This window comes from Oxyura jamaicensis, chromosome 2 (genome assembly GCF_011077185.1).
Source record: "Oxyura jamaicensis isolate SHBP4307 breed ruddy duck chromosome 2, BPBGC_Ojam_1.0, whole genome shotgun sequence".
NCBI lineage: Eukaryota > Metazoa > Chordata > Aves > Anseriformes > Anatidae > Oxyura > Oxyura jamaicensis.
The window spans coordinates 58,904,562-58,930,200 of NC_048894.1; the positions used below are offsets into that span (position 1 = coordinate 58,904,562).

Here is a 25,639-nt window from a genome sequence, read left to right on the forward strand (position 1 = left end):
GAAATATATCCCCTGAAAAAAATCAGACTTCTATTTTGTGTTTGTGTCATAAAACTTGAAAGAAGTGCAAATTTTAGCTGGGAGGGAACTTTTATGACCTAGTTATAAATCTCCACAAGGAGCGGTTTGCAATTGAAACACTGACAAACTCTCAAGAAGAACAGTGCAAGTGGGTGCGCCAGTAACATCCCCTCCAAATTTGACTCCAGCACAGTCTGTGTGTCTCATGCCAGCATTTAGAGTCCACAATGAACTAACCAGTACAAAGAGAGGAAAATAGTCATTTCTGAATTACTGTCCCTCTTCAGAAAATAACCGCAAAGACAGGGTAATTTTGTTACTAGAATGTTGTGGTTCGTATGTTCTAACGAGAGACTGACAAAGAGAAAGCAGCATATTCCTTCTTGTATATGTAAACAGGAGAAGGGGAGGACTAAGAAATAAGTTACAACAGTACTGGTGTGACAAAGAGAAAGCATTCTGTGTTGTGCTTAGAGACAATTAAATGGATTTTAGATTCTTCTTTGTCCGTTTCATAAGACTATTTCATCATTTTTCCCCCTCTAGGTCTGCTTAATTGCTACTTAAATAATATTTCTGTTTTTTTAATTACCCCCCCCTTTTTTTGATTATAGATGTGAAGCTTAATGATTCTCACAAAATTAAACTTTAAAAAAAAAATCTCAATGTTAACATCTTTATCACATCAAAGTGCCTTGATCAATGAATCAATCTCTTTCACAGTTTGTCTCCCGTGCCCTTTCCTGGACAAGCTGCTCTTAAGACAGAATGACATTTGTTTTATAATCTCACCGATGGAATTAATGACCATGCTTATTAATTAGGATTATTGGAATTTCCTGTCTTTCTGTTTCATAGTAGCACTCCACCTCTGCTTGCCAATCATAATTATAACTACTGACTCTATCATATTCTGCTTTTCTAAATGAAATAAAATATTTGGCTTGGCCATGTGCCAAAAATAGGGTCATTCCCAAACTTGTAATAACATATCCTTAGCTGATGTTTCTTAGTAACATGTGTAAATAGGAAAAAACAGTTGCACTGCGGGGGTTTGGTTTGGCCACATGTGACTACAGTTAAAGAACATGGGAAGAAAATCAGTGGTCTTTCCACGACAGCCGGCCAGTTCAACAATGAGCACACTGCACAGATACAGAAGTGTGGACATACGTGAAGTTAAACACTTTCTTTGCTCAGCAGCAAACTAGTGCAGTGTGTCTCTTCTTTGCTAGGAACCAGCTGTGCAACCTCTGGCAGGAGCTGAGATGATGAGCTGAGCCTCCAAGATGAGTCTAGCAAAAACATGGTGAACTCCACCAGAATATTCTTTATGGTATCTTCTGTTTACCTCTGACAACATAATGTTTCTCTTGCAATTAAAGACACATCTTGGCATTAATGACATTGCAAATGGCTTCTTGGTAGCCTCTGGATAAAAGCAGAATCTAAGTGTCACTATGAGATATGGGCTAACGTATGGTCCAGGGTTTGAGTGTTGGATACGCCAAGACATTTGAGATCAAGGGTTTTGCTCTGACTGCTACAAAAGTGGGCTACCCTTCTGCTTGGCTCAGACTTTGCTGCTCCTAGCAACTAAAGTTCAGGAATTTGGGAACTGAGGGTATTCAGGCTCACATAAAAAATTTGCCCTGTGCTTTGTTGCAGAGTATGATTTTATGAAAACAGAGACTTGATATGGAAATACAAAGCAGAGAAGCAAATGCACTGAGCATTTTTGAAGGTATCTTAAATTTATTTTTCCTTCTTGAGTCCCCAGTGACTTCCATTATTCAGATTTCCATTGCTTGTTTCAGATTAAGTGGATTTAATGTAGCCATTCTGCAATGGAAACGGTTGTAACTGAGCACTGCTGGACAAAAATAAATAAATAAATAAATAAATAAATTACAATCCACGCAGAACATTTCATCCAGCAGGTAACCCCTAACACTCTGAAGTATGACAGGTCTGAGAGTCAGACTTCCAAGCTTTACCCTGGATGGACAAAATTGTTCCTGCTGCCAAATCTGCTCATTGGGGATCAGCTGCATCTCCCCAGCCTCACAGATCAATCCACCTTCTGGCCTGAGACTTGTCATGGGGAAAACCTGGAGGCCGCATGCCACAACCTTGCCTCTGAGGGCCAGGTGCCAAACAGAGGTATGAGCACATTTTGAAATCACTGTGATCAGTCTGAGCTGGAGTTTGGCAATGCTGAAACAAACTAGAAAATAATTGGCTGTCAAAGGAAGAACCAAAAAAGCCTGTAGGCTAGAGTCTTATATGATTTCCTTCCCCTGTCCTGCTAGAGCAGAGTTCTCCATTTGCCATAGCAAGGAAAATGCTTCTTGCCTTGCCCCTGTGCAGAGAGACAATATGCCCCTGATGTGCTCATGAGATTTAAGCAGAGAGACACAGTATACTTTTCTTCATTACAAATTCCTCTTTGACCTGTAACAACTCAAGTGGCTTCATTTAAAGATTTAAAGACGATCCAGTGCAGCTGAACTGTTTTTTATTTATTTATTTATTTATTTATTTATTTATTTATTTATTTTTATTATTTTTTCTTTCTTTTTCCAAGGACAGGTGAGTAGATCACATCCTGGGAGGGATCTTTCATATGTGGTTTGGTGGTTATGGAAGGAAACTGGCAGACGGTGTTCCTGGGAATTGACATTTGCTGAGATGCTGGTGTGCAGCAAAGCAGATTTAAGGCAGGTGGAAAATGAAGCAACAGCAATCAAAAGCAATGTGCTTGGATTATCATTCCTACCATGCACAAGGAACAACCAGTACAACCGCTAGGTACAACCTCTCAACCGGTCCCAGACAGATCAGTGAACATTTTGTTTTTCACGTAAGCCCAGCAGAACTTGAACATAACTTGTATAGAAGCAGGTGTGCCTTCTATTTTTCACATACTATAAAGTTTCCCATATGGGAAACTGGAAAGTAAGTCCAGATCTTGGCCCAGGCTGTGGTTGTTGTTTTTTTTTTTTTTTTTTAATCACTCTGCTGGCACAAAGCAATTGCAAAAATGGTTTAGCAGGATATCCAAATATCTCCCTGTTGTGGATCTACCAATGGGAGTTGGTTGGAGATCCATTTCAGTCAAGGCAAGCAAGGGTAAGCCTGAGGCCAGTCTCATTTTCATGTGAGGCTGATCTGTGTAGAAGAGGTCTACAATCACTACTGCCTAAGAATCTCAAGATCTCTAAAATTTTTAACATTCTCTCTCCACTCTTTTTTTTTTTTTTCTTATTATTTCCTATGTCAGATCCAAATTTCCTTTTACTATATTATGGATTCCATATTAGTTATAGTAAAATTGAGATGTCACACAAAACTATGCACTGCACTATCACAACACAAGAAACAGTGGGAATAATTCCCCAAAGCTCACAGCAACAACAGCTGGAGTTATCCGAGTTTCCCATATTCAGTAGATTCTCTAAAGACGATACATGCTAGTTGGTTTGAACACTATAAATATAGGTACCGTGATAACAGAATGGGAATCATTGTGATATTAAATTGACAGCAAAAGTTTCAAAGTGAATTGCTAAGGATGCCCAGAATAAACTGCAGGTACCCAGTAGCTCGGCAGAATCCATTTGAGCAGAGTGCTTATCCCCTAAATAAATATGATGTTCTCTCTGAGGCACAGCACTCCCGGCTTTTAGGAGAGGGCAGATATTTTATTCTTACAAGGCTGGAGCTAGCCACCTGGTCAAAGTCCACCACTGTTGGAAGAAGCCAGAGCAGGAAAAAGGGAGTGATTTACTGTGACAGTTTATACACCATTGTTTGCAGAGAAGGCTCTTCACACGTACATGACATTTCTTCATGTGATGGCCATGCTGCGGGTATATATACAGCACTTTCAACCAAGAAAAGGATAAGGACCATGTGATGAAGGTTATGAAACGTATCAGTGATGGGGTAATCTCAGGAACTATGCCACACATTTATCACCTTTTGCTTACATTTGCCACTGTGGGCACTGTAATATGGCCAATTCGTGTTACTGCCTGGAAACTTGGAATTCAAACATGATTTTAAGGGAACCATGTAACTCTATTATAAGGAGATATTTGGTGTTTAGATAGCTGCTTGGCACTTGACATGGACATCTCTGAAGAGACAGAAATAAAATAAAGCCTCATATTTAGAATATAGGATGAATCAACTGTGATTTCTCTGAGTGCTGTGAAAAGCTGATTTAACCTTGACCAGAGATGCTGGAAAAGAGCCTGTGTGAAATTAAAAAAGCAGAGCGCAGGGCCAAATCCTCAGCTGGTAACACTGTCAGAGTTGCACTGAGGTAAATGGTGTTAACTCCCCACTACCAAATGGGACAGTCCATGTTACATCATCCAAAAAACACTTTAAAGTATGAAAAGCCAGCAAGCAAGCTCAACAAGAACAAATGGTTTACAGAGCAGGAAAAGCTCTTATTCGTTAAATAAGGGTCAAACATATGGGCCAATAAACTTCGCTTCATTGATCAATTATGTTTTAAAAATCAAATGAAAACCATTCTTAAGGATATGTCAAACAGTTAAAGCCACAAGAATGTCCCACGGTTGGGTAACAGTAAGGCAGTAAATCAGATCTTTTTGTAGGCCGAGCGAATGCAGGGCAAACAATAACTAAACAGACAATGGCGGCAGAGCTGTGCCCTTTGAACCAGACCCTGTAACATATAAACTGTGCTTTGCAAAAGCAGTGCAATAACATGTTGCTGATAGCATACAGAAAGCTAAAACCAAACGTCTTTGGCTTTTTTTCAATATTCAGTCCCAAAAAGCCGCAAGGAAGTTGAGATATGAGGACATCACAACTGCTTTCAAACAGGTCATGGTGCTACGTGAGGTCAACAGTACTACTGCTGACTTCAACTGAACCAGGTTTTGGTGTGCTGTTTTTAATTTATCACATTACTGAAGCCGTACACTGATATAAATCCACACCAGAGCAAAACTGGACTAATGCTGTAGTTAATCAGGACTAATGAAACAATGGCCCTCTAGGTCAGAAATGCAGCTGTATCTCTGATGTTAGGATTAATACTCACTCAGCTTTGAAATTAGTAAAAAAGTCTCTTGCTATAGATGTCACAGATCACATACGGAGAGACTAACCAGCACAGCCCTCAGATCAGTGTGATCTGAAAAAAAAAAGCCACACAAAGAGGTACAGTAATTCTGATGATCAGCCCACCAAAAGAAACGTCATTGGCTAAACAGCTAATGTAAAACTTCAGCTTGATGGTAGGAATTAAGCCTAACAACAAAAATAGCTGCAGATTCATAAACCTCTTTTTGCAGCCGAGGTGATAAAAGAGCAATACATATATATATATTAGTGAAGAGGAGGAAGGACATGCACATGCCATCTCACTAAAGTCAAGCAAAGCATTCATAAGCTCTGAGTAACCTGCCGAGGATACATTTAAAAACTCCCTGATTAAATCCCTTCAGGAACAATTACCTACATTCTCAGAAACTGTAAGATATTGAAAATAAAGTCTGCTGAATTAAGCCCATATTAATCTTGTCCTGAGACACTCTAAAAATCAGTATCAGAGATCCCTGAGGAATGAAGGAAATGATGGATTTATAATGGCTGATGATTTAATTTACAAAAGAGGTTTGATCACTTGAAAGACACAGACAATTTTCCATATAATAGAGACATTACACAGAATTTAAATCTGATTGAATAGACACCATCTACCCAAGGAACTGACACCAAGCAGCATGAGTTGATTTATAGCAGGAAATCCTTTCACTAGCTCAGGTGTCCCCTTGCTTCAGCACACTTCATATGGTAATATGGTGGGCATTTTCTCCTGCAGCCACTCTGCCTGGTCCTCTGTTCCCTGTCCTGTGCTCACATCCTGGCATATAAATGAGGTCGCTTGTGCAAATCATGTTTGAAATGCTCATAAGTCACTGACTAGCACTCTGCCTCACAACATGTAGTGTGCTCTGCTATGTCCGGGAAAAGCACTGAAGCACATACAGCATTTGGAGAATGACAGCAGTTCTCACTGACCTATTCCTGTAAGCATTTGCGTAGCAGTAAGAGACATATATAAAAAAACAAAACAAAACAAAACAAAATATAAAAAATGCAGCCACTAAGAATTCTGTTCATTTATTTTAAAATGTTTTTGTTTGATGAAGTTACTGTCTTGTTCAAGCACCTCTAAAAGGAACAGGTACTTATGCAGTGCAGGAATGGCAGTGACTTATTTATACCAAGATCTCTCAACAATGCTGCAGTCACTGTTTGCTCCTCACTAGAACACAAATATTATGCCTATACTGACAGAGAGAATTTTGACTGGTTGTTTCAAGCTTTACCAACGTAGAATCATAGAATCATCTAGGTTGGAAAAGACCTTCAGGATTACCAAGTCCAACCACCAATCTGACCTACCAAATCCCACCACTAAACAATATCCGTTAGTGCCATGTCCATGTGTCTCTTAAATATCTGCAGAGATTAGGACTCCATCGCTTCCCTGGGCAGCCTGTTCCAATGCTTGTTCACTGTCTGTCCCCGTGAAGAAATTTTTCCAAATTTCCTATCTAATCTTTCCCTGACACAACTTCAGACTGTTTTGTTGTATCCTATCACTTGTTAGCTGGGAAAATAGAAAAACGCCCTCCTTGCTGCAATCTCCTGTCAGGTATCTGTAGAGAGTGATGAGGTTTCCCCTTAGCCTCATCTCCAGACTAAACAACACCAGTTCCCTGTGCTGCTCCTCGTAACCTTTGTTTCTTTTCCCTTCACCTGCTTCATTGAGAAAAGGAGGCTCAGGGGTGACCTTATCGCTCTCTACAGGTACCTCAAGGGAGGCTGTAGCGAGGTGGGGGTTGGTCTGTTCTCCCACGTGCCTGGTGACAGGACGAGGGGGAATGGGCTTAAGTTGCGCCAGGGGAGTTTTAGGTTGGATCTTAGGAAGAACTTCTTTACCGAAAGGGTTGTTAGACACTGGAACGGGCTGCCCAGGGAAGTGGTGGAGTCACCATCCCTGGAGGTCTTTAAAAGACGTTTAGATGTAGAGCTTAGGGATATGGTTTAGTGGGGACTGTTAGTGTTAGGTCAGAGGTTGGACTTGATGATCTTGAGTCTCTTCCAACCTAGAAAATTCTGTGATTCTGTGATTGCTCTTTTCTGCACATGCTCAAGCAATTCAATGCCCTTCTTGGAGTGAGGGGCCCAAAACTGAATATAATATTCAAGGTGCAGTCTCACTAGGGTCACATACAAGGCGACAATCACTTCCCTAGTCCAGCTGGCCACAACATTTCTGATGAATTATCATGTAGGATAAAGTATTATGCAGCATAATACTTTATTTATACAACATATAGACATATATTATGACTATATAATAATATTTAGCGTGTATTTTATGTAGCACAATGCTTTCCTTATATAAATTAATTGCATTCTAATTGAAGATGTTTTTAGCTGCAACTGGAACACAGAAATTGAAGATTATCTGACTTCAGGATGGGTCATATGCTTAGCAAGGCAATAAACAGTTCTATTCTAACTAAAAATAGAGTACACTCCCTTTCATTCTGCAGTCAGAAAGCTTTCAGAGATATATGTCTCCCCCTTAGTTTTGCATTAACTGAAATCCACTGTTTTATTAGGAGAGGATAAGCAAAGAGCATTTAAATCACCACAGTCCTGGTTTTAGGAAGACACCAGTGAACAGAACCTTGCAGTCTCGGAAAGAGAAATACGATGATTTTAGCAGTTTAAGAAAAACATAGTAACATATAGGTATTGAAAAAATCAGCTAAGAACAGCAAAGATGAGCTTTTTTTTTTTTTTTTTTTTTTTTTTTTTTGGCTTGGGATATATGCTTAGATAAAAGACACAATAGTTCCAAAGAACACAAATGAAAAAATCCTGATTCAAGTTCATGAAATGACAGACTATGGGAAAAGCAGGAGAGAATTTGACCTAAAAACCTATTTCTTAGAATATGATTCCTACTCTAAAATTCAAAGAGAAGCCAAAACTAATAAACAATTGGTACAGTGTCGATGTTTATTCATATCAAATCATGATGTGCAAGGCGAAGAATATCAGCAGTTCAAGTTACTGGCTGAACACCCAGTGAGGTATATCAGTTGCTCAAAACATTCACAGGGCTCTGAGATGGGTGAGAAAGCCCTCAGTTATTTCCCTCCCTTAAATGCAGGATAAAAGGCCAGTAAAGACATGTGACTGGATCTCCAGTGTGCACCACTGAAGAGATGTGGCTTCTTCATTGTTGATAGCACTGAAATGAATGCAGTTATTGCTGTTCAGGTCACAGTTCTGCAAACCAACATAAATAACACATTCACAGTTGTGTTAAACAGCAAAGGAAAAAAAAATATATCTGTGAGGAATGACAGACAGACAACCATCCTCCAGCCTGACAGTGTCAACCACGATGCCAAGTCAGACCATCCACCTGTGAACAGACCAAAGGTGCCTCAAGCCAGGAAGAAGTGATGCGGTGGGGCTACACTCACAATCACAAATGGCAGACACAGCCGCCCCAGACACCTGTGTGGGATATCAGTGGCACCCCAGCCAGCCACCAGTGTGAAGTGAGGCAGGGGAACTGGTCTGGAGGTGAGGATGAGAGATCAGGTACTGCAGACAGATTTGCACTCTCATGCCCACACCTGCCTCATGCACCCAGTTGAGTCTCTGGGGAGGAGAAGTGGTAAAAATCAACAGGCTAGGTTTAATAGGAATGGAGGAAACACCATATAAATACGATATTTTCACATCTTTACTAAACCCTCAAACAGAAATGTTGAGATCTGAAAAGTGTCTTTAATTTCTTTAAGTTTTGATTGAAATACTCGAATATGTTTGTGGAAGTGGCAAAATACCAGGTGGAATGGGTTTGTCCTTTGTGATGTGGTTCTTTTTTTGGGGGATTTTCCCAGTCAAATCTGTTTGTTCCTCCAAAGCGTCCCTTTGATGAAAAAACAGCCTCAGGTATTGCAATAAGCAATAGCTACGACAGTGAGATTGAAATAAAGTATGCAGAGTCAAATATTACACTAATGACTTGAAGTTATTGCCATCTGCTTTCTATATCCTGATTAGAGTAAAATGAATTTAGTGATTGCTGTACTGTTCCTGCAGCACAGAAATCTCCAAACAAAACAAAGCCAACCCCAAAAAACACCAAACAAAATAAACCAAACAAAAACCCCCATTGCAAACTCTATCGCTCTTTCTGCACTTGGTAGGGAGGTCAAGTATTTAATAGACACTGAAATGATCTAAGGTCACCTCCAGATAATCCTCTTCCAAAGCAGGTTGGAATGATGATGAGGGAAAATGTACATTAAACACAGTTTGGTCTTTGAGTACACAGTTAAGGTTGGTTTTGCTTTGTGTTAGCCAAAGACAACAAAACCCATAGCTGTGTGATAATCCTCCTTTGAGCTAGCTGGACAGAAATGCCCTTTAAATTAATCTAGGGGGAAAAAACTCTTTCACTTAGCAACAGTCTCTTAGTCCCTCGGCCTTTCTGAAAGCCTATCCCTCCAAAAGAGGTGCCTCTTGTCCTCTGTTCCTTCTGGGCTGTCAGCTGGGAATTGTAGCTCTCGGCTAATTTCCAGTGTTTGGGTACTGTGTTGTTATATAGTGGGACCAGCTATTCCCACAGGTCCTTCAGAGGGCCACATGCACCGTTATACTTCACTATCCCATGCTGTCAGTGTAAGACTGTCCATGTTCACTATAACGGCAATAAAATTACTTCTGAAAGAAGAATGCATCCCCTCTCCCCTCCATGTTTGGGACCATAAGCAGAACCTTGTGTCCTGATGGTCAGTCTGTGAGCTGCTGGGCATGGCGTCATGTGAAATTTCAGGGCACACAGTTCCCTGAGCCATCAGATCTGATACCACTTCATTTTGCATCTGCAGAAGTTTAACACATCTCAGATCTTTCCGACAGCACTGGAATTTTTGCTGATGCTGAGAACATTTTGCTGCTAGTTCATATCCTTTCCTGAGGAAGCACAGAAAGAGAAGCCAAGGCTTTAATTCTTCTAAGCTATTCTTTTTGTTTTTCTTTTGATACTCATTTTTACCCATAGGCATCTTGGTTGCTAGCTGTACTTGCCAGTCCCACAAGCACTTTGGAGCCCTTCTCAAAGGAAGCTTCTTCTTCGTCATGTCTAAGTCTTTGCTTGCAGAGAGCTCACTGAATAAAACATACTCAATTCTAACATCTCCTTGCCTTGTCTAATAAGACATACTTCCCCTACCTTCTGCAAGTTTCTAGGGTATGCAGGGTACTACCCACAGCACTGCAACGCATGTTGTGCAGTCTGGTTATTGTGGGAGGAGGGCTTTCTGGGTGACCCTCGTTTGGTTAATTAAATACCACAACCAAAGCTTAAATACTGCGCTGACAGGAACTTCATGAATACAAAAGAAAGACTCACAGGTTGGTAAAACCAGCAAGGATCCCAAAGAGCACATACTCACACCCTAGGGTGGTATTTGTGCTTGCAAGAAAATCTCTTTGCTTCTGTTCCTGCCTTGAGTGAAAAGGGTCAGAAACAAGACTAGAGCTATGATCCACAACTGAAATGTAAAAATGCTCTACAAGGCAAAGGAGTGGTAGGATAAGTGCTACAATAGACAAGCAAACTCAGTCAGCACATTGTTGCAGGCAGATGACGTGCCAGCAGAAGAGAACAGCAGTCCCAAGACAATTGTGGCTGGCCCACAGCCTCAGTCTATGTCAACTCTGTGGCCTGTAAGCCAAAGGTTTGCTTTTTTTCCCACTCCCTTGCATACCACATGGCATCTCCAGCCTTACACAACTACTGACTTCTTCCTGGATCTTTGGGAGAGCAAAACGAAGTTGGGAGCCAGACTCCAGATAGTAGCAGACAGTATGTGCGACATTTGATCTGAGAGCTGAATGGCAAGCGTGAAGACTGCTCTGACTCTAAGGAACTTTCCTGCCTCATTTGACCCAGCTTCCCCAAACACATGACAGCAGTGTGCATCCAAGAACAGAGCAATTTCCTTTCCTGGCTATCCAGGTACTTCTTTCACAGCTGTATAGAAGTCATTCTTCCTGATGCTCTCAGTCTTAATTGGTCCCTGCAGCAAATGACTGTGGTTCTTCACGCACTTCCTATCTTGCTGGGATTCATCCCAGAAGAATCCCTTGTGGAATGTTTTGAAGGAAGAAAACAAAAGTCTTCACTGGATTACAGCTCATTGAACCTAGTGGAAGGTATTTAAATGAATGAAAATTATACTTAGACCCAGACTGTTGCAAGATCTTTGCTCTAGTTTCTGAGCATAACCTTATGCGTTATGCATCCTCTGATAACAGCCATGGTGTCAAAGCAGGGAGATACACACATTATTTCTTCTCAGCCAAGAAATCGATTATAATGCCGCTCCTGAAGGATCTCCATATATGCCAATATGTAATCAGCACTGAATTCCTCAGATTAACCAGTCCTGGGCTTCTCTGAAGCACCACAGCCCATCAGAACTAGGTGTCTGGTAAGAAGTAGCAGCTCAAAACACCACTTCTTTCCCAAGCATGGAGATTTAGAGAGACTGAGGGGGCAAACCCAGGCTAACGCCTATCTCTGCAAACCACCAGCGCAGTCAGAGATGGAAAAAGGTGGAAGAAAATTCAACCTCCCCCCTCCCCAGCCCCCCGGACGTCAAACAACGGGGACAAAACGACTTTGGGGGAACTGCTGGGGACAGAGCTGGACCACCAGAGCTGGCCAGGTGCCGATGCTCAGCCCCGTCCCGCAGGCTGCGGGGGTTCCCGCTCCAGGAGAGGGCGCTCCAGCACTGGCTAAAGGCAGGCAGTGCCCGCAATCAGCGCCGCCTGCTAATTAACTAGCGCTGCGCCCAGGATCTCCCTTCCTCCCCGCCCCCCCCCTCCCCCCGGGTGTCCCAGCGCACTCCGAGAGGGCAGAGGCGGCCGCCGGGCAGTGGCTGCAGTCCGCCAGCAGCTTCCTTCCCTTTTCTCTTTCCTTTTGAACCGTGCAGGCCTGATTCTTTGCCGAAGGGATACCGACTTCCCCCCGGCTTCCCCCAGGCTGGAATTTAAGAGCAGCAATTATTCCTGGAGGCTGTGAGTTTCCAGACTGAACACATTGCTCCTGGCTGCCAGGATGGATGTGCACAGCCCCTGTGCAGTGCAGCTCCAAACTGTATCCTCCCATGGCACCCAGGGTGCCAGCCGCATCCCCCATATCTGCATCAGGCCCTAAGGTGCAAAAGACCCAGCCCCACAGGCTCTCCCCAAAACAGCCACTTCTCCCTATCCCCAGAGCTGGTATGTACCAGGCAGGGTGGGGAGGGACATCCTTGGGCTCTGGTGGTCAGCATGTCCTCCCTTCCAGTGGCCTCAGAGCCCCTGAGTGGTACGATCTAGCCCTGGAACTGGGCCTGACTTCAGAGCTGGCCCTACTCCACACAGGAGGGCCCTCCAGAGTTCCCTTCCAAACCATACGGTTCCACAATCCACAGCGCTGTGTAAGTATAGAGAAAACATCCTTCTTCCCATTTTATGCCACAGAACAGTAAGGTACAGACAGGTGGGTCAGTTTGGACCAAATCTTATAAGGACTCAAAGTTTCAGGTGGAGCTAGCCATTGCAGGACCTGTTGGCTGACAACCCCAGCAGATCACCACCTTTCTCTTTACACTGCCCTGTTGATCCTGTGCCTTCTGTTAATAGCTCTGTTATCGGGGCAGGTGGGTTATATCACTTTACATATGGATTACACTCCTGGATTCACTATATATACAAACATCAACAAACAACGTGGCACTGGTTGATAGGCCAACTAGAAATGTGTCTCAGTTGAAATACGAAGAAGTTTCTTTCAACGCTTGCAGGCAAAGGATTGTCACTGTTTCTCATTGCAGCTGCTCACTGGTGTGGATCTGCTGCCTCACTCACTACTTTAAGTCATGCCATAAATACAGAACTGCTTTATGCAAGTCCCTGAGGCTTAATCAGCCTGGATTTTATTAAATGAAAATGCTAAGAGAAATTGCCCTTAGCTAATGATTTGATTGTATAGATGTATTTTTTCAAGACCATTCTCCTTGCTAAATCTTTTTTAAGTCATTATCAGTGCTATGAGGGGCCAAATTTAACTCAAAAGTAGGTTGAAATATAATAAGAGAGGTTGCTTCTCTTTGTTCCTGCAACTGATTATGTGGTGAGAGGAGACACCAATTTGACCTAGTGGATGTTGTTGTGAACTTGCACTTTGAACTTCCCGGGAGTCCTTGAATGGGTCGCTCACTCTGCCACGCTTCAGCCTTCCATCTGCAAAAGCTTCCCTGCCTGCCAGGGGCACTGTGAGAAAAGCCCTGTTAGGATTGCAAGATGCTTGAGGACTGCAACAGCGAAGGCCGTATAGGTGCCAAGAACAGATACATATCTACATATCCAGACAGCTACAGACTTATTGTGACTCAATCAAGTTTAAACATTTTAAGATAAAACCTGCTATTTCAAGCTTCTTAGGCTCAAGGAAATCCTTAATAAAAACAAATGATCAACACAGAAATAACTGGGATTATTCACACTCAAAAGAAGTGAGAGAAATCACTTGTCAAGGTCACTTTTGAGACCTTGGCAGACTGAGAAGAAAACCAAAAAATCCAACATATGAAATCCATGACAGAAAAAAAGAAGCAAAATTAAAGCTTCTTTCCCCATTACTTATTTAAATGGGGAAAAAAAAATCCAATGTTTTATCTCCAGCTGAATACTCTTGCAGGCTGAAACACTGAAAATGAAAATGAGTTTATACATAGCCGGTCCAAATTTACCTTCTGTAAGATGCCTTAATGAATAGGTCTGAATCACACATTTTGTCCAGAATGTTCACTCTTCAGGAAAAACTAAGTTAATTTTGGGAGCACCATCTCTCATTTGCCATATGTTTCCAGAGTGTCAGGAGACAACTCTGTCATGATTTTCCCTCTCTTTTCCAGTTTTGAGACACTGGCCTAGATGAAACTGATAAATTACAAGCTTGATACTAGTTTTTAACCCACTGGCTAGAGATTTTCCTTGTAAGTGCTGGCACAGAGGAAATTATTTTCTTTAAATAGTCTAGAGTGACACTAGCAGAGAGTTTTTTTGAAAGGAAATTCTGATCTGGCAAAAGCACAAGATTGGTCCTGTTCCTTTCCTCAGCTCTCATTTCAAACTCTTAAATATGCGGTCACATGCACCAACATACACACCACCATTCACCCACAGCCATGCAACCTCTTACTGCAGAGATGGGTCTGAGCCACGAAATTCTGATCTGAATCCAAAGTCCAAACACATCTCCTTAATTCTGGGGTTAGAGTTTTGCTCAGCCCCAAGCCTAATACAAAGAGTCACAACTACAGAACTTCAGTCACAGAAACAGAAGACAAATTAACTTCCCTAAGCAAGAGCCCAAGCATATATGGGCTTAATTGGATCCTTATCCCCATAGCTAATAACTAAAGGAGCATGAAACTCAGTGTTACACACTATGTGGAAAATGAGCTCTTCCATACTACCTTAGCCTTTTAAGAAGGTTATATTTTGCTTGTACCTGCCCAACATGGACAAGCTGTACACTTGGAATAATTAATTAGTGTTGTAATCATGCACAAGTTACTTGTTGCAAAGAAGTTGCCTGTGATCTTTCCTGGAGCAGATCTGGTGTTCTCTCACTTCTGCATTTCAGTGAGCCCCTTTGGTCTGAAGCTTCCCCCTACCAGGTTGCTTCATTCCTCTGCGTCAGAATGCACTTATGTGACACGTAAAGCACGTAGGAACATAAGTGTGGAGTATTTAAGCAGTAGCAAAAACGTCATGTTTGTTTTGCAATATATGCAGTGTTTCATATGCAAGTCATTAACAAGACATAGATATAAGTAAAGATATAGAAATAGACTCACATGTGTATGGTTTTGGAAAATGTTGACACTTTCCTATGCATGGGGTGCTGCAATTTAAATCTACTAATACCAGAAAAAAGGTAATACATTTTTTAAGATGTTGTTTGAAGAATGAAAAACTTTGGTGAGCACTTGGTTTCGCAGCCAGAGCAAAACACTGCTATTCAACACAAGATAATAAAAATACAGTAGTGAGAACCTTCTAACCAACTGTGACGATATTTTCATTCTCTTTCATACTATTTATTTTTAACCTTCTATTTCACTCTTTATTTCTGCATTTGATTTCAAATAACATATTTTTTCCTTCTTTCTTTCAAAGGAGATCAAAGAGGTTTGTTATTTGACAGAAGAAATGTTACAGAGATTGCCAGTTACCTTTTGCTGTTGATACCCATCAACTGTAATAGAAACATAAGAACACAGAACTGGAAAGGACCATCTGGAACCATCTGTGAGCCGTTCCTCACACTGTGGGCTACTATGAATTAGATGTTTAATCGCAAACAGTGCGTAGAACATCTATTCCACTTACCACAGGTCATCAAACAGTTCCTATGTAACACAGTTAAGAAAGATGATGATTAATAATAAGCATCCAGAACTGTAATGTGCCATAAAAAGAACACAGCATCAACCATGATCAGCTTCTGAGAACAGGGGAATATCATCATTTTAAGATGGAGTGATCTTACGAAATAAAGCAAGAATTTCTCTGCAAAAAGGCAAGAACAAACAAAAAAACAGTCTCAGCTACTCTGAGGAGATATCTTCCTTACCTCAAACCTTGCAAACCATTTAGCATGGACTATGTGAATCTCCCACTCACCAGAAAGGAGTTCAGGAAGGAAGTGTGCATTCACCACCTTTTCATTTTTCCTCCATTGACAGTACTATTACTCTAAGTTGAGCAACATTTTTTGAAGTTCTAACCCTTAATAATATGTACTGCTGACTTACATGCACTTGGTTATCTCACTCTCTTACAATGAATACAAACCTCCAATTGTAAAACAGGGATGCCATTGTTAATCTATATTATGGGAGGGATACAGTTTACAGATTACTTTGAAGACATAAAATACATTCCAGGAAGTATAGTTCATTACGAATAAGTTTTGACAGATGGTCAGGGACAAGCACTTTGTGCAAAAGCCACTGTCTTACACTTTGGACAGAAATAGCTAAGCTCCTGTGCAAGTCCTTTGGAGACAACGCAGTGTTATGACAGTGGGTGAGGACAGAATTCGGCCACTTGACTTGGCCTCCGGATACCCAGAAATGTCAGGAGATCTATTTCCTAAGGCGGTCATGAAAGAACCTCAAATTTAGCCATCAGATAACTTATGTAAAATAGCAGGAATAATGCTTGGGATACTCTGCAGAATAATACTGTTTTAGTTACAACATGCAAAGTCAGAACATATGTAGACAATCTGAGTTAAGAAAGTGAATCTTTTATGCTCAGAAATAGCTTCATTTTTACAGGAAATGTGTCTTGATTTTAAGTGTTATTACAGTTTAATGAATACCTATTAAGTGAAAAACAGACAACTTTTTTCCCTTCCCCTCTGACTTTACAAATAGCAAGTGCTATGTAGTTTCATCTTCTGATGCTGTCCAGAGAGATGTCTTTCTGTGTGCAGCAAGTCTATGAAGATCTACAAAATCAGGTCCCAGTGGTCATTTGTCCTGGGGTGATTCGCAGCCACGCAGGGGTATAGTACTGTCAGTGGAGAAGGTGAAAGGGGTGTAATGAAAGTCACCTTCAGTTTAGCGAGTCCAGCCTACATCCCTTTCTCACCAGCTGTAGGAGACTTTCGCCACACAGACACAGTTTTTCAGTCATCAGGTAAGTCTGAAAAAATAGATGTCCATGTGGGAGAAGTGCAACTCCAGGCTAACTCACATGATCTGAGTATGTGCTACAAAGATTTAGAGGTGTCATTGCAGTGCACTGGTCTGCTGCCAACAGTCTTGTAAAGAAAACAAGAAGCATTTGAGGTTATGTTAAAACTATAGATGAAAAAGTGCATCAAAAATACTGCTGTTTTTGGGCTGGGCTGAAAGACCACCTTTCTTCCTATTCATTCTTAGTAAGTCTTCCTTATGCAGTGTGACTGCTTCATCTAAAAAGGAAAAGTAATGGTTAATGGACCCTTTTATTGGATGGCTTTTGGGTGTGGGGGGTCGTTATCTTCTAGGGTTAAGGCCAGGCTGAATCCCAGGGAGTTCAGTTAGCCACAATCGTAAAACAGAGCATAAAACAACTGCGCTTAAGTGAAAATAATATTAATAATAAAAAAATAAAAAAAGAGCTTTCTGCTTCTTTGACTTTCCCCTGATCCTCATGGGCTGATCAAGAAAAATGTGGCCTGTGTAAATGGAAGGTATTCCACAAGTACATTGAGTGGAGCCTACATCATCCCAAAGGAGCTATTCATCAACCCCAACAGGAATATGCAATGGGAGGCCTTCACTGAATTAAAAACAACAAAAAAAGAGCTATCCACTTATCTCATTATTTGTTTATCTCTGATTTCAAGGAGTGCATAGAGAAATGTTAAGCCCTCGCTAGACTTTTTAAAAGAACTCCTAAACCCAATGTCTTTTTCCCCCCTAAGTACAGGAGAGATATCCAACAATTTCTGCATGCACTTTCTTGCATGTAAAGTACATTTTAATTACATTTATATTATATGGGATTTAAATAATTTATTTTTACTGATTCAGAAAAAGCTATTAAAATCCAGATTGAGCAATTCAATACTCCATTGAAAGACAGCTTTAAATACCATTGGCATGTACTAGTGTCCATTCTGCCTGAGCTTTAATAGAATTTTTGTAATTAAATTTAAGATTCTTTAGGGACTATAAAGTGAAAAAAAAAGTCAGTCAAGGTTCAATCTTACGAAATGCTAAACATTTTTCAAGACAGATTGAGTGTCCTCAATTTTATCTTAATCCAAATGAAAGTTGATGTTGCTCAGTACCTATCAGAAGTGCTCGGCACTTTGCAGGGTTAAATCCACCAGGAACAAGCAAACAATAAGCTCTGAATACTGACAAGCTTTTAGAAAACACTCTAACAATGACCTCAACCATGACCTGGAGGGATTATTTCTCATGGGGCCAGAGATAATTCAGCCTCTATGTGTATTCACACTTGAGACTTTCTTGACCAGAAATGGTCAAGTGGTGCAGATTATGAGTTATTGGTCTTAAGTTTCAAGACATAAATTACTATCTGTCAGGAAGCAAGAGCTATCAGCTTATTTTATATAGGAGTTGAACAATGGTAAAAATAAGGGTACTCTATCTGCTAAGTCACTGTTCTCATGAGACTTACAGCTTCCACTGAGAAGGTCTGGAAGAAGAAGCTTACATTGCAAAATGTGCTTGGTTCACCATCAGTAAAGCACATTGATTCCATACAATGTGAGAACTTCTGTACTGTGTTATTACCTGTTCTATGGAGCATGGAAAGAATGGACATGTTATAAATTTCACTTGGAGTTCCACATTTTTTTTTTTTTTTTTTGCCTACAGTGAAAAAAGGTGAGACTAGGCAGACAAGTGTTAGAAATACATGCCGTGAGATTAGACATTAAGAACTCAGACTCAAAGTCATTGAGACTATTTTGAAGCTTCTACAATCACAAGTGAAACTGAGCATTATGCATGTCACTAACTGAACAATCTTTTTCACTCTAGTTGGGTATTATTAGCCCAGAAGTGAAGGACAATGACTTCTAAACATCACACCTTTGTTGTGCAGAAAGGCTTTGGGAAAGGTACCTTGTAGGTAGAACTGTGATGGAAAGTTAGGTCAGTGGGATGCTGCTTTAGAACTGGTCGAAGACTGAAGAGGATCATTTGTAGAAAGTGTCTTTGAGCTGGGAACCTTAATGACAGCAACTGGTTAGAAACCTGGTCTTGCTTACCTTCCTAAGATGTTACATCTATCCCAGTATTAATCCTTTCACCATGTGACATATACTGGTACATGCCCCCTCAAGAGAAAGAACCTATTTTTCTCCAGCCTCCTCCATTTATATAGATACTGTTCATCTAACGCTGACCCATCCACATCACTGTAACTGGATACAATACAGAATGGTGGGGCTTCCAGAAGCCAAGTTGCTACACTTTTTATACCTTTGTTTATATGATTATATCCCTCAGAACCTGAACACTACAGTGTATAATGAACTTGCATTATGTCAAATGAAGAGGACGGCCAAGTGACAGAAGGTAGTGGCTTACTATGACACTGCATTATAATGCAGCTCTGGGGAATAAAACTCAGGAGAAATTATTTGGATGGAAAACGTTTGATCACAGGCAAGTTTTTCTTTTCTCCAGTAAAAAGTGTTTATTTTTCCATAATGGAGCTTATTAGCAAAGGGCAGCTTTGTGAATTTCTTTACTGGAAAACAAACCCAGGAAAAGCCCCTGCAATTTCTGTCTTGGTAAAAGTGCTGGTGATTCAGAAATGAGGTTTGAAACACTTAAAATGACATTCTCAAATAATAATATTATGAACATTTAGATAAAATAAAAATGGTTGAAGTAGGTAGAAAATGCCATAAACTGTATATTTTATCCATATATATATATAGAGAGAGAGAGAGAGAGAACTTCTAGTCTTTTTTGGTGGTGTTTTTTTTTTTTTTTTTTTTTAATATATATATATATATAATTATTATTCTGTTGTAGCTTGGGAATTAAAAAAAAAATCTAACAGCTTTCATGCCTTTCATTTTCCTTTCAAACCTGAGGTCTCCCATGGACACAGAATGTACTTTTCTTCAAATGCAGACTTGTGACAAAAAGACAAAATCTGTAAAAAGCTCCAGTTATAACTGGGTGGACAAGGATACCAGAAGAAAACTTGCATTATGTAGAGATTCTTCTATAGAGAAGAATCTAAATACACATGAATAAGACTGCATTTTGGAAGTCAAGAAGAGAGAAAATTGTCAAAAGTTAGATTGAGTCATACAGACTTTATGATTTTTTTTTTTTTTCCTAAAACAAAGAGTAAAGGGTCCTTTGTTCAACAAAAATAAGCAAATAACAACAATTATTTTTGTGTATAATGGGCAGGATAGGACTTGAGATATAACCCCAAAAATTAACTGAATGTGTTGCTTTAATTTTCAGTAAAAATGCAGCAGTTGAGTGTAAAGAGAAAGGTTACAGGGTGAATGCAAAAGAAAATTTGGAAATGGAAAGGACATAATATGAAGTCAAAACAAAACTGAAAGATCTAAGCATGCTCAGATCAGAAGGTAACTGCCACCCCATTTTTTTAATATATTTTTTTTATTTTTTTTATTTTTTTTTTAAGAATTGGCCTATTAAACAGTAAGCCTGGTACCAATCTGTTAGTAAATCTGTCAAGCTGTGGGAGCACTGAAATACTGGCAAATTTTGAATGTGGCAGCGAGATAAAACTGAGGGAAGTGTGATTCAGGCAAAAAAGGGCATTTGACTGATCTCAGGAGTAGTTTGAAGAAAGCAATAATAGAGAATATACAGCGACATGCCATTGGGTAGAAAAGAGGTAAGAAGTGCACAGGGTTTCATCAGAGGTACTTTGTGCTAGAATGCGCACGTCTTTCACCAATTTCACCAATATTAACACCAATTTCCTAGCAGAGTAAGACAGTGTGTGTCAGTAAAACATTTGTTATGATGCTACAACAGAAATTACTATGATCTTTAATAGGAAGTGTGTCCTAAGGATCAGTGATGTTCCAGAACAAAGTATGGAGAACTTCTGATATTTCAAAATCTTATCCTCTGAGATGAGTAGAACTTCTTTTCTTAGGAACAAAAGATGGAGAATAAGACATTTAAATGAAAGTCTTCAGGAACTCCAGGAGAATATGATACAAAGATGGTTGAAAATGGGATCTGTGAATAGTTAGGACTAACAAAGGATATTAGAAACTAGAAAAAAAATCATTTGAAAGATAGCTACAGAGGGCAGAAATTATATTTACTATTATATTTTTATTACTGGCAATCTGATCTGTCATCAGAAGAAACTTTAGATGTTACAAACAAAAAAGAAATATTCAAGAACAAAGATGCAAGTGAGGACTAATAACCAGCTCATCAAGCATTATAAATGCATGGAGTTAAAGAACTCTGCTCTGAAAGAGAAGGGACCGAAATGGTCAGTTTAGCAGGTAGAGGAGTCATCTATCTCTTACACAGGAGCAAGCATTTCACATTTGACAGCACTGACCACACAAACACTGAAATGGAAGTATGGGGAGTGCAGCCAGAGATGGTGGATCTTGCAGACCCATAGTGACAGCTGTGCTTAGCACCAATGCCTCCGATAAACTTTGAAGAGCAGTCCCTCAACCAGTTTCAAGAAGAGCAGCAATCTGTTTTTAAAGAACAGTCCCAGGACACACCACAATGGCTACTCTCTCAAAACTGTTCCAAAATGAATGTCAGAGGCTTAAACCAACAGAAGACATGCAGCCCTTGACAAGGGGGATTTCATAAGAAATGTGACAAGAAAAAAAAACAAACAGCAAAAATCATATAAGCTCATGGCTGCTGTACTAGCCAGGTGCACCTTAATATGAAAAAAGCAGTCTCAGTCATCTATGACTATACAAGTTAGGCATTGGAATAGGCTGCCCAGGGAAGTGGTTGAGTCACTATCCCTGGAGGTCTTTAAAAGATGTTTAGATGTAGAGCTTAGTGATATGGTTTAGTGGAGGACTTAGTGTTAGGTCAGAGGTTGGACAAGATGATCTTGGAGGTCTCTTCCAACCTAGATGATTCTGTGATTCTGTGAAGATGACTAAATGAAACAAGGAAATCAATGCTGTGCTTCATCTACTTGGACACTACAACTCAGTGTTTCTCTGCTTACTGCTCTGCTCTTTTATTACAACCATTATGAAGGTGCAGTGTTACTGGGGCAGACTCACCAACTCTGCCCTTGCTCATTGGTGTGACAGAATAAGATACAGCATCTGCAGTGCATATACAAGACAAAGAAACTGTGTTTAATTAGCATAAACTGACATACCACCCCAAAACTCACAGGAAGATCCATGTAGACACATGCTTGAAAATTATACCTCATTTCTCTAACTATACAGCATTTGACTTCACAAAGATCATATTAATTTATTCATGTATGTTTATATATGTAGATGTAATCATATATGAACATGCATAAGCTCAAGAAAATACTAGAGAAAAATAATTAAAAAAAAAGTTATATAATGTTCTTTGGTGACCCATTGTATTTTGCAATATGATGCTAATACACATTCCAGTACAGCAGCATCATGTGCAAGAATGAAACTGGAATGGGTTCATACAGGGGCAAGCTAGGTTCATATAGGGGCTAGGCACACTGAATTTTATGAACAAGCATGTTAAGACATTACAGCCAAATTCTAAGCTGGGCAATTAACTTCTGTCTGCCTATAGTGTCTGTCTGCCTGTTCTGTCTGCCTATTAGATGTTGAGCTTAGTGATATGGTTTAGTGAAGGACTTGTTATGTCAGAGGTTGGACTAGGTGATCTTGGAGGTCTCTTCCAACCTAGAAGATCCTGTGATTCTCTGTGATTCTGTGATACTTTCCCTGAGAATTGAAATGGATATAGGATTCTGTATTTCTTAGGTAAAACTTTTCTGGCTGTGAATTTAACATTCATGAAAGGTGCCAGAATAATGGCCTGGAGACCAAAGTCCCCTATATGTGCAGAGCAATGTACATTATGGGCAGAAGCAGTGTAAGTTTGCTGCATTCTTGCAGTAACACAGTCCAAACTTGACATGGACAACTTCTTTTTAAAGATTGTAGAATATTTTAAGACAGACGGGACTAGAAACTTAGGCAAAATCATATAGATATGACAAATAACGTGATGTTAAATATCATTCAGACAGCCTTGAGAAGGACTGAAATTTAAACATTATGTCAGCTTGTGGTTAACCGAAGTGGACTATAAGATTAAGCATGATCAGCTGTCATGATGTTAAGTGGTCCTTATCTATAGTAATGTGTATTCTTCTAAATCACCTTATTTTATAGGTGTTCTTTAGTGATATGATTTTTTTTTTCTCCAAAAGCCTTTATTACCTATTAAAACCATATATTCTGCTGAAAAATTGAACAGCATGCTATTTCCATGAATATAAATTAGACACAGAGGAATGCAAATAATTGCTAAGGGAAGCTAAAAGTATTAATGAAACTCCATGATCAATAGACATTAATAGCAGAAATAAATGCTTCTTGTCCCAACTAGTATATAAATCAGGCAGAAAAGGAACACCTGCAATACATCAGTTCAAATTCTATTCTGATTTTTTTCTGTCAGCAATAATGACAGTTAAAGGGAAAATGCACGATAAATATTTCTGTTCTGTATTTTTCTGTAAAAAGGAAAACAGGATGCATGCATGTTTTATAATGGATTACTTTCTGTTTCAGCAATAAATACAGAAGTTGTTCTCCATAATCTATTTGTGTTAACCATTCTCAGGTCAAATGCATATTTTTTTCCAAGCAATTTTAAAGGTGTTGGCTCCCATGCTCATTTATCACCTTAGTGTTAACTTTTAATATTTGTAAAATAAAGAGAAAATTCAGATAATTAGGAAGAAAAAAAAAGGCTTAGATTCATTGCATGCTGTCTGCTTCTTAAAGATTCAGCTAATTCAAGCTTCCTTTTCCTCAGTTTAAAACAGGTACATAGGATGAGGATTCTTATTGCACATTAGACACTTTGACACTGTAAAGCACAAAATAACTGATTTCAAATTTCTTCAGTAAAAAAAAAAAAAAATTAAAAAATCAGAATAGTAACATAATGAAATACCAATCTGCATGGTTTAATGGAATACTGAATGGTATTTGGAATGCAAAATCAGTGTGGTAAAATCAACATGGGAGACATTAAGTGGGTTTATATCTAACTAACAATTGGTTGATAGTCAGAACTATTCATGAGGAACCACGCAGAATAGGGCATGTCATGGCAATTCTACTGAATCTTCCAGTGTCTCAGTGTTATTTAGTATAGTGATTTGAATAAATAATATGGAATATAATATTAAATTATTACTGGCAACAGCTAAACATAATGAAAGTTTGGTGCCATGGTAATTAACAATAATAGCAGATCACTTAAGCAGAGTGCTCAGCTGATAGTGATCTCTAAAGGTGACCCATCTTACATGCTGACCCAGCTTCATAAGTTCTGTTCAAGCACAATAACAGGTGTATTAGTATTGTGGAGAGCAATACAACACATCATTCAACAAAGAATACATGCCATATTCACAGATGTGGCATTTTATCCCAGGGTAAATAAAGAGATTACAGTAAATAAATGAAATGAGCAAAGCTCTTTTGAAGCAAGAGCAAAAGAAAATAAAGTTTTCAGGTAAAATACAAGAGTCACTTTTCATCAATGATAAACTTAAGAAGCTCAAACAATTAATATTCCAAATAAAATATTAAGATGCAATTTTGATGACAGTTTCCAAATCCCTATAAGAAGAATAGATATCATAAAATAATGGCATCTCTAGCTATCAGACAAATCCATGAAAACAGAGTGGCTGGAAGCTGACATTAAATAAATTTAAACTGGACCTAAAATGCATTTGCCTACAAATAATGGCAATTATTCACTCAAGTAATTTACCAAGAACACTGTTTGATTGTCCATTTCTTTGATTCAGATTCAACAACTAACCTCAATGAGAATTAAGGAACTTTTTAGGTTGTTGAACCTGGTCCTTATGATCCTCATGATCAAGAGTGGACATATTTGTAAAAGACACCTTGGAGAGATGAGAACACAGGTAAGTGAAATTCTACATCTTTTATCATGTAGGAGACGGAACTGGATCATATGAGGTTAAATCTATTCTTCTGCAATTATATCATGTTGTGCTGTTTCCTTAAGGAATCCCCCAGTGTACTTAGAAAGCAACACAGACCATCAGAGTTAATACACATAAGATGAAACACGGCAAAGCTGAAGATATGAAGTTGAAGAGAGAGAAGTGACTGTTGAGATAGAAATGACTGCCCCCCACTCCTTTTCCCTTTGCCCTGACCCATAACAGATTACAAGCCTTTTAACTTGATGTCCCATCTGTATTTCTTTCCTTGACGTGAAAGGTTCACTTGCTCTAGTGAAATAGCTCTCCCTTTCTGTCTAAGAAGTTCTTCCCAACTGAACTTTCCTTGAAGAAGGTATATTTTGGCCTCAAAAATCACTGAAATGTGGAGTTAAAGGTGAAGGGTAGACTCTATCTCTTCCTTGGTCTCAGGCGGTATACAGCAAGGCCAGCAAGACTATAGACATTGGTATCTTAGCAAATCACTAGTCAAATATCCTTAAAAACAAAACAAAACAAAACAAACAAACAAAAAAAATCAATGAAAACATTACCCTTGAAATTGGGCTTCTTACTTTTTTTTTTTTTTAATAGATAGGTGGACAGGCAGACAAATATTTTATGCTATCCAAAACAAAAGCAGAGTAGAAAATACCTAATTGAATGTACCGGTGCTGAAATCAGCGTATGATGATAGCCTATGTCTGAA

General features: G+C 39.5%; 1 long non-coding RNA gene across 2 annotated transcripts in view; it reads right to left on the bottom strand.

Moving 5' to 3' along the window:
* Positions 1–25,639, bottom strand: part of LOC118162297 — a 144,797-nt gene that overhangs the window by 33,936 nt on the left and 85,222 nt on the right. Inside the window, exon 2 of one of the 2 annotated variants that reach the window (XR_004748381.1) lies at positions 15,405–15,581. The exons of the other annotated variant lie outside the window; for it this stretch is intronic. This is a non-coding gene — a long non-coding RNA (uncharacterized LOC118162297). The remainder of the gene's footprint in view (positions 1–15,404; positions 15,582–25,639) is intronic. 2 annotated transcript variants of the gene reach the window in all.